Source organism: Prionailurus viverrinus, chromosome A1 (assembly GCF_022837055.1).
Source record: "Prionailurus viverrinus isolate Anna chromosome A1, UM_Priviv_1.0, whole genome shotgun sequence".
Lineage (NCBI taxonomy): Eukaryota > Metazoa > Chordata > Mammalia > Carnivora > Felidae > Prionailurus > Prionailurus viverrinus.
The window spans coordinates 186502706-186510519 of NC_062561.1; the positions used below are offsets into that span (position 1 = coordinate 186502706).

At 34.7% G+C, this 7814-nt stretch overlaps 1 long non-coding RNA gene across 1 annotated transcript; it reads left to right on the plus strand.

Annotated features, from left to right (window-relative positions):
- Window positions 1-3510: 3510 nt before the first annotated feature.
- Window positions 3511-7546, plus strand: LOC125167786 (uncharacterized). The gene is made up of 3 exons (XR_007152949.1): window positions 3511-3629; window positions 4654-4821; window positions 7492-7546. It is a non-coding gene; the product is annotated as an uncharacterized LOC125167786 (long non-coding RNA).
- Window positions 7547-7814: the final 268 nt, after the last annotated feature.

Sequence of the window (7814 nt, forward strand, 5' to 3'; positions counted from 1 at the left end):
AATCTGCTCATTGCCTTGAACGTGGACAGTTTCCAAATCTATTCAGCTGTCTGCTTTTTTTTCTTGTTAATGCAGACCATGAAAATGATATCTAAATCTGAATTCTATTAACACCACAAATAAAAATGATAAACTCTATCAGCATAGCATATAAATCCTTTCAGGGGAAGGTATTGTATTTTAAGTTATGCAGACACAAATTCCTAATATTTAAATAAGAATATTCTCCTTGGTTCCAGCATTTCAGAACACTTTTTGATAAAAGAAATGGTGTTACAATATAGAAGTAAAGTAAAATAATTTTGGAAGGTATATAGGATCTATTCCTTGGTCAGCTGTCAGTGACCAACTAGCCTCAATGAAGGGAAGGATCCCAAGGAACACTGTGGAGGGCAGTGAAACACTTAGAGCAAATAGTAAAAGGAATTAATCAGTTACTAATAGGGTAGGAAATAGCATGGGTGTTAAGTCAAACATCTGATTAAGTAATTACTGAGTTAACAAAAAGTATTTAAGAAACTATTTTAGAGAAAGATTTTCACTGTAATTTAAGCTATTTATGTCAAATACGTGTCTTGATTTTCCTTATGCACTTGAAATGCTTGGCAAGAACTGGCACATAGTAGGTTCTCAAATATTTGCTTGAAGGAAGAAAAATATACTTACACTAGTGAGATGTGTTAATGCAGAGCAAACATTTTAGAGCTAAGGCAGAAAGGATTTTCTCTATTTGTTGGTGTCTGCTGAGAACCAAAGCATATAATAAAATTAGTTGGTTTTTTTCCTCAGGACTCTTGAGTGGCTGTATGGAAAGGCACAGATATAATCGTGGGTTAGAAATTCTTTACAACAGTAATGAAACCAATAAAATTGGAAGATTAAAAGAGATTCATTTCTAAAGTATTACAGTGGACTTTGTTAACTTAATTAAATTATTTAAGTCTAATCTCTTCTAAGTTAGTGACAAAAAGCTTCTTTTTATGACATTGTCTTGGAAATCATTTAGACCACCATGACATAAAAGGCTATGGAAGTATTTTTTCAGGCCTGAGGACATTTAAATCTAGGTTCTGTTTTGTGGATTATAGATTTTTTTTAAGGGCAAGTAAATGTTCCTCTTAATTTTCTTGCAATATGTAAAATTCAAATCACCTGGGCATTAATCACTAGAGATTCACTTCAGTTATAACCCTAAAGTTGTGCCATGGAAAAAGAATAGGTTGATAGCGGGGGTGACTAGAGTTTTTGAAACCTAAATGTCACATTGCATTTGATTATTAATTCAAAATATTTTTAGCTGAGTTCTCCATAATCAGAGCTCATCAGACTATTGACTATATTCAAGAGCTAAGTAATTAAAAGGAAGAAGTCAACATCACAAGTTAAATTTACAGAGAAGTCATTATTATTTTGTTAATAGCTTCTGTGACTTCCTAGGATATAACTTTTGAATCACACAGTCGTGTACCTATTGACTTGCTAGAACTTCTCAAGTAAATGTATTTTCTAACAAACTTTGGATATAGATAGGATCAGTTTCAGGTGATATTATTGGAATATTTTGTCCTTGAAAGGAAATCTTAGCCAAAAAAACAATAATTCAACATCTGACTTATTTGACCTTAAAAATGTTACTTCAATGAATGATTTTAAGGTTTTAAATAGGAAACATTGTTTTCACACATTTACAATTTATAATTTAAAGCACATTGGAAAGGATTGGGATAAAGTACCAGTGGACAAAATTTGCATTTAATAAATTGCTTGAAGTTTTACTATGTATGTTGACATCTACATAATTTGCTTTCAGTGACTATAATCTTTTCAGAGGGTCCAATGGATGGGTTTTAGCTTTAACTTTAATGAAGATAGTTTGGAGAAAATAATCCAGAGGAATTGTGCTTTTTAGCCCCTTCAAGCAAAATCCAAGAATCTTTGCTCTGACCCATCTACCTATTTAAAGAGTTTGCTTAATGAAAGGTTATGTCAAGACCATCATGAGCCAAGTCTGAAGGCCAATTAAGGCTTGGTGAAAGGAAAATCTTTTTACCAAAATTGATGTCCAATTAGCATGGGTCTGTTTGATATAGGTCAGGTAAAAATCTAGGTTCATCGATTGTTTTTTCTTTAATTTATTATTTAAATGTTTTTTTTGAAATTAGGAAAGTTATATATGCTCACTGTTACCAGTGAAAAATGAAAGAGATGAATGGAGACAGAGGTTATTTTTTCCCCCTACTCTTTTCCCTCGTTAATCAATGTTAATGGCAGCAGGTGTATCATTCTACAAGTTCTGCTTTCTTGTATGGAAGTATGAGTACACGTCAAAAATGTGTGCTTTATTAATGTTTGTTTCTATAAAAATGCATCACATTAAATATATTACTCTGAAATTTAATTTTTCATGTAACAATATGAATAGATCTCTCAAGACAGTCGATATAGATGTAACCACATATCAGAATCACGCATCAGAACTGGATGACTTGTTAGGACACATTACCAGGCCCCATCCTCAGACATTCCCATAGGTCTGGAGTGGGGTCAAATATGCATTTCTAACAAGTTCCTAGGTGATGCTGAGTCTACTGGGCCAAGGGCCAGACTTTAAGAGCCACTGGTTTAGCCTATTCTTCTGGATAGAAGTGGATTCCTGCATAGAGTAGAAGTGTTGTGATTTATCCAACCATTTCCCCTGTTGGTGGCCCTTTATTTTTTCTTATTTTGCCAAAATAAAATATTGCTGCAATAGACATTTTGTTCATATAACACAAAGATTTTTATGTCTATAGTATAGATTCCCAAATTGAGATTAGTGGGTCAAAGGTGGTGTTTACAATTTTAACAGCTTTTGCCTAATTCCCAAAAGCGGTTATTACATATTACTAATTACTACATAAAGATTATATATCCCTGTTTCCTCATCAGCACTGTATTGTCACTGTATTATTATTTCTTTATGAGATGAGTGAAAAAATGGCATCTCATTGTTGTTTAACTTACATTCCCCTAAGCCCCAAGAGGTTAAGAGAATTCTTGTATGTTTATTAACCATTAGGATTCCCTCTTTGTCCATTGTCCCTTTAGTTACTTTTCTTTTTCCTAATTATTTCTAGAGATTTTTTTTAATATAAGGAATATTAACCCTTAATATGGCAAGTGTTGAAAATATTTCTCTCAGTCTCTCCCTTCACTTTTAACTCTGTTTATGATATGACTGGCATGAAAAATCTGTAATTTTTATGTAATGAAATATTACATAGGTAGTGCCTTTAGGTCTTCTATCTTATTTAAGAGACTCTTGTATAATGCAAGGTTATACAAATATTCTTCTAAAGTTTCTTATAATGTTTTAACTATTTTATATTTTGCATTTAAATGATTATTGTATCTGGAATTAATTTTAAAATATCATGTGAAGTTGGGCTATAGTGGCAGCCCTCCCCCCTTTTCAGGGACTGGGGGCATTTTTCTCTCCTATGTAATTCTTTCTAGGCTTTCCACATCACTAGGCCCACGTGCAACAAGTAAGCAGGCATAGTCTTTCTGGAAGAGGAGCACGGGCACCTGCTTGCTAATTTCCCTCAATACCAAGAAACCTGAATCATCACCAGAGACCGCAAACATAGGTAAGACCTAGCCCCTGGGTCTAGCCCCTTAGCTTAGGACAGACACAAAAGAGAATGGTTTCTAATTGATTCTTGGTCCCTAAAGACACATTAGAGGTGTTCTATGTCCTGCATTCCATGCCTCCCATCCAAATACAGTATTACTTAGAAAGGATGTTTGGAGCAAATTAAGGAGTCTGTGTTCAAGCTGTCCTATCTCAGAATACAAACATTACACAATTAATGCAAGTTTATACTCACTGGGGACAAATTAGTAAATAGAGATTAGCAAGAAGAAAGCAGGAAAAATCACCCGCATTTCAACCATCCAGAGACAAACACTTCGAGCCTCTGGGTGTATATCTGTTCAGATTATATAACTAACTAAATAAATAACAGACAAGTAAGTAGATAAATGTAAAAATATTACTTTCCATGCTGTTTTTAATTTCCTCCCCTACCTTTTGGACATTTGGATTGCTGCCAATTCTTTGATGTCCTACATACTTTGAGATAAACATCACTTTTGTTACACTTTTGTGAAGATTTACTATTATTTCTTTGATACAAATTTCTAGAATGGTAGTTGCCTGATCAAGGTATACGTTCATATTTAAAATGTTTCCAAATTGCCCTCCAGGAAAATTTTAAAGTTTATACTCCTACCAGCCACGCATGAGAATGCCCATCAGTTCATAACTTTGCAGAAAAAAGTTTGCATGACTAAACACAAACCCCATTTCTTTTTAAAAAACACTACTTGGTAGATATTTCATTATTTGGATGCTTAGGTTTGATTCTTCTTTTTGGTAAAAAAGTATTGCAGTTTCCTGCTCTTAGGAGTATGTTTCACATTGGAGTGAACTACTTCCCCCTTCTCCAGGACTGGACTCATGTGAACACATCAATATATATTATATTCTCATCCTCTAAGACTAAGCAAGTGACCCAAGCTGCATTGTATCAACTTTGGGAAGTTACTACAATGAGAGAAAAGAAGTTCTCTCTTTCAATCCTCACTGGCTCTTCGTCTATCTTTCCCTAGGATTTTGAAAACAACAAAGTAGATGAGAGCAGAGAAAAGGAGGGACAGATGCACAATGGGAGAGAAAGAAAGAACAAAAGGGACAGGAGGGGCAAGATACATCTGGCTGTGCCTGAAGCAAGAACTACTGTTGGATTTTTTACTAACATGAGCCAATCACTTCTGTTGGTGAGTGTACCTTCCTTTTACTCCTTTTTAAAAAAATTTTTTTTAACGTTTGTTTATTTTTGAGACAGAGAGAGACAGAGCATGAACAGGGGAGGGGCAGAGAGAGAGGGAGACACAGAATCTGAAACAGGCTCCAGGCTCTGAGCTGTCAGCACAGAGCACGACACGGGGCTTGAACTCACGGACCATGAGATCATGACCTGAGCCGAAGTCGGACGCTTAACCGACCAAGCCACCCAGGCGCCCCCCTTTTACTCCTTTTAAAAGGCACTGATATGGCTATTTGTTTTATATTTTATAATCATTATTTGATCATCTAGAATGTATTTTTAAGCTTTACCAGTAAAAAGTCTTTGTTAGTTATTACAAATAATTCGAAAGCAAATAAACATGTATTTGTGGTTTTCTCAGCCTTTACTATTATCAAATATTTACTATTCCAAACAGGTACACACCTGTAGGTAGGTCATTTGTCTCCCTGATAGAGTACACAACAGAGATAAGAGAAGACTTTTGTTCCCATTCCTTCCCCACCTTTGAGCTTTGGCTATTGTACTAGCAATCTAATGGTGACGAGTGATTTGGGTTCCCTGGTCACCTCATTAATCACATTAATGATGTCAGACACCAAAAAGAAAGTAGAGAAATCACTTGCCTTATCATCTAATGTCTTTTCATTAGAGATCTGGTCAAGGGATTTTAAAGACATTGACATTGACAACTAATAGGCAGTTGATATTAATTCTGCTGAAAGCAATAATGAAGCAGCCAGATTCCAAACAAGCTAGCAGTAACCTGGTGGGACCTCAGATGAGAAGGTGTTGGAATCTTAAAATTCAGTTTACTTTTTGCTTGGATGGACTTGCTTTAATTCAAGGGTAGTGAGAGTGGGCAGAGTTTGGGGAGGAGACATATTAGGTTTCAATCCTTTATCAATGTTTTAATTATCTTTCAGGGGAGCTCCCTAGCAGGTTGGAGGACAAGATTATTGTTTGAAAAGATAACCATTAACTCTGGAAAAATATTTATTTGCACAGCTCATTCCTAGGCTTGATGGGACTTCCAAATTTATTATTAGAGCTAATATGGAAAGAGGGTCATAGCTATTGCAGAAATGACCAAGGGTCACATCCCCAGATAAGATTAATAGCTTAATGATAAAGAGAAGTTGACAACCATGCTGAAGTATAGAACATCTTCTCTGATGGATTCCAACAAGACATGGAAACTTTGGCTGAGTGAGGCATGAAGCAGATAAGGTATAGACTTGGTTGCATTTGATTAGAGACAGATGAGTACAGAACTGTTAGAACATATCTCAGTGTAGCACTAATAAAGTGCTGGGAGCCAGTTGTCAACGACGGTATACATTCCCACTGAAATGTGTAAAAATGTACTACACATGCCTTTAATTTTATTCACCCATGGGGATAGCAAGCAATAACACAGTAAGACACTGGGGTTATTTTAACCATTTTCTAATTACATTTGACCCTTAAACAACAGGGATCCACTTACGTGTGGATTTTTTTAATATAAATACAGCACAGTACAATAAATGTATTTTCTCCTCCTCATGATTTTCTTAATATTTTCTTTTTTTAGCTTACTTTATTATAAGAATACAGTATGTAATACAGATAGCATGCAAACTATGTGTTAATTGATTGTTTATGTTACTGGTAAAGCTTCCAGTCAACAATAGACTATTAGTTAAGTTTTGGGGTGTCAAAACTTACATGCAGATTTTCAACTATAGAGGAGAGGGGGGTATTGGCAGCTCTAACTCCAGTGTTGTTCAAGCGTCACCTGTATATTGATCAGCATTTGGTTAAATTGTATTTTGTATCCTATTCTAACAAAGTGTTCATGATATGTCAAGTACTGTATTAGGCACATAACCAGTACTGAAGAAACAAAATCTTTAATTTTTCTTCCTTGGAAAACCACTGTACTCTTAATTTACTCATTTCTTAACAAATACTCTAGACATTCTTATAGAAAATAAGAATCTAACAATAAACTTGATATATAAGTTTCCTGTCTCCGTAGAATGTATATTCTTCTAGGGATAAAAAGACAATAAACAAATAAGCTAGATTTTCAGATAGGAATAAGAAATGTGAAAAACAGAGAGAGTTACCTAGGGTATGGGGTTAGTTTAGATTGTTCAGTTAAAAACATCATTCTGAAAAATTTAACATCTGAGCTGAAATAAGAAAGTAACTCTGTAAGAAGGAGTAACCCTGTGAAATCTGGGTGAAGGAAGCACATTTCACGTAGAGGAAAGTGAGTGTAAAGTCAGAAGAGTTGAAGTTTTGAATGCATGGTTGTAGGATAGGAACCTCAAGAGACAGGTGTGTCCAGTTTATTCAGTCTATGGCAAGGAGATTACACTCAATTCTTAGCATAATTTATCTACTTCATGGTAGTCCTTTCCTTTCTTTAAAATAGAGATAACATTATGAAAAATAATCCAATATTTTTCTCATAAAGGTTCTGTCAGATTATATTTTCAGCTGAGAAATGTAGGTCTATTTGGATGAATCTAATTATATCCTATATCACATCACAGAGGTAAAATGTCAGGATAGTATTGGTAACACAACTTAATCACCAGTTAACAGGCATTAGTTGTTCACATTGACTTTTTTTTTTAATCTCTTTCAGACTTTAACCATCTATAAAAAATCACAGAAGACTGGCATATGGAGGTTAACTCAAGGGATTTGGGGAGAACTTTCTCCTCCATTAAAATTTTGAGAAAGATATTTTGGTTTCTGGAAATTTCTGGAAAAGTCCTCAAAGTTATTATTTCCATACTATACCTCAGGGTTCTTTCCTAACTTTTTAAGATGGATTGAGAACTAAGAGACAGAATCCTTTCCTAAGAATCTGAAGAAAAGCCACCTCAGACAGTCTTTCTGAATGCCATGTTTTCCAATATTGAGTTCCAGCACAGATCTTTTGGACATCCAGTAAGAGTAAATAAG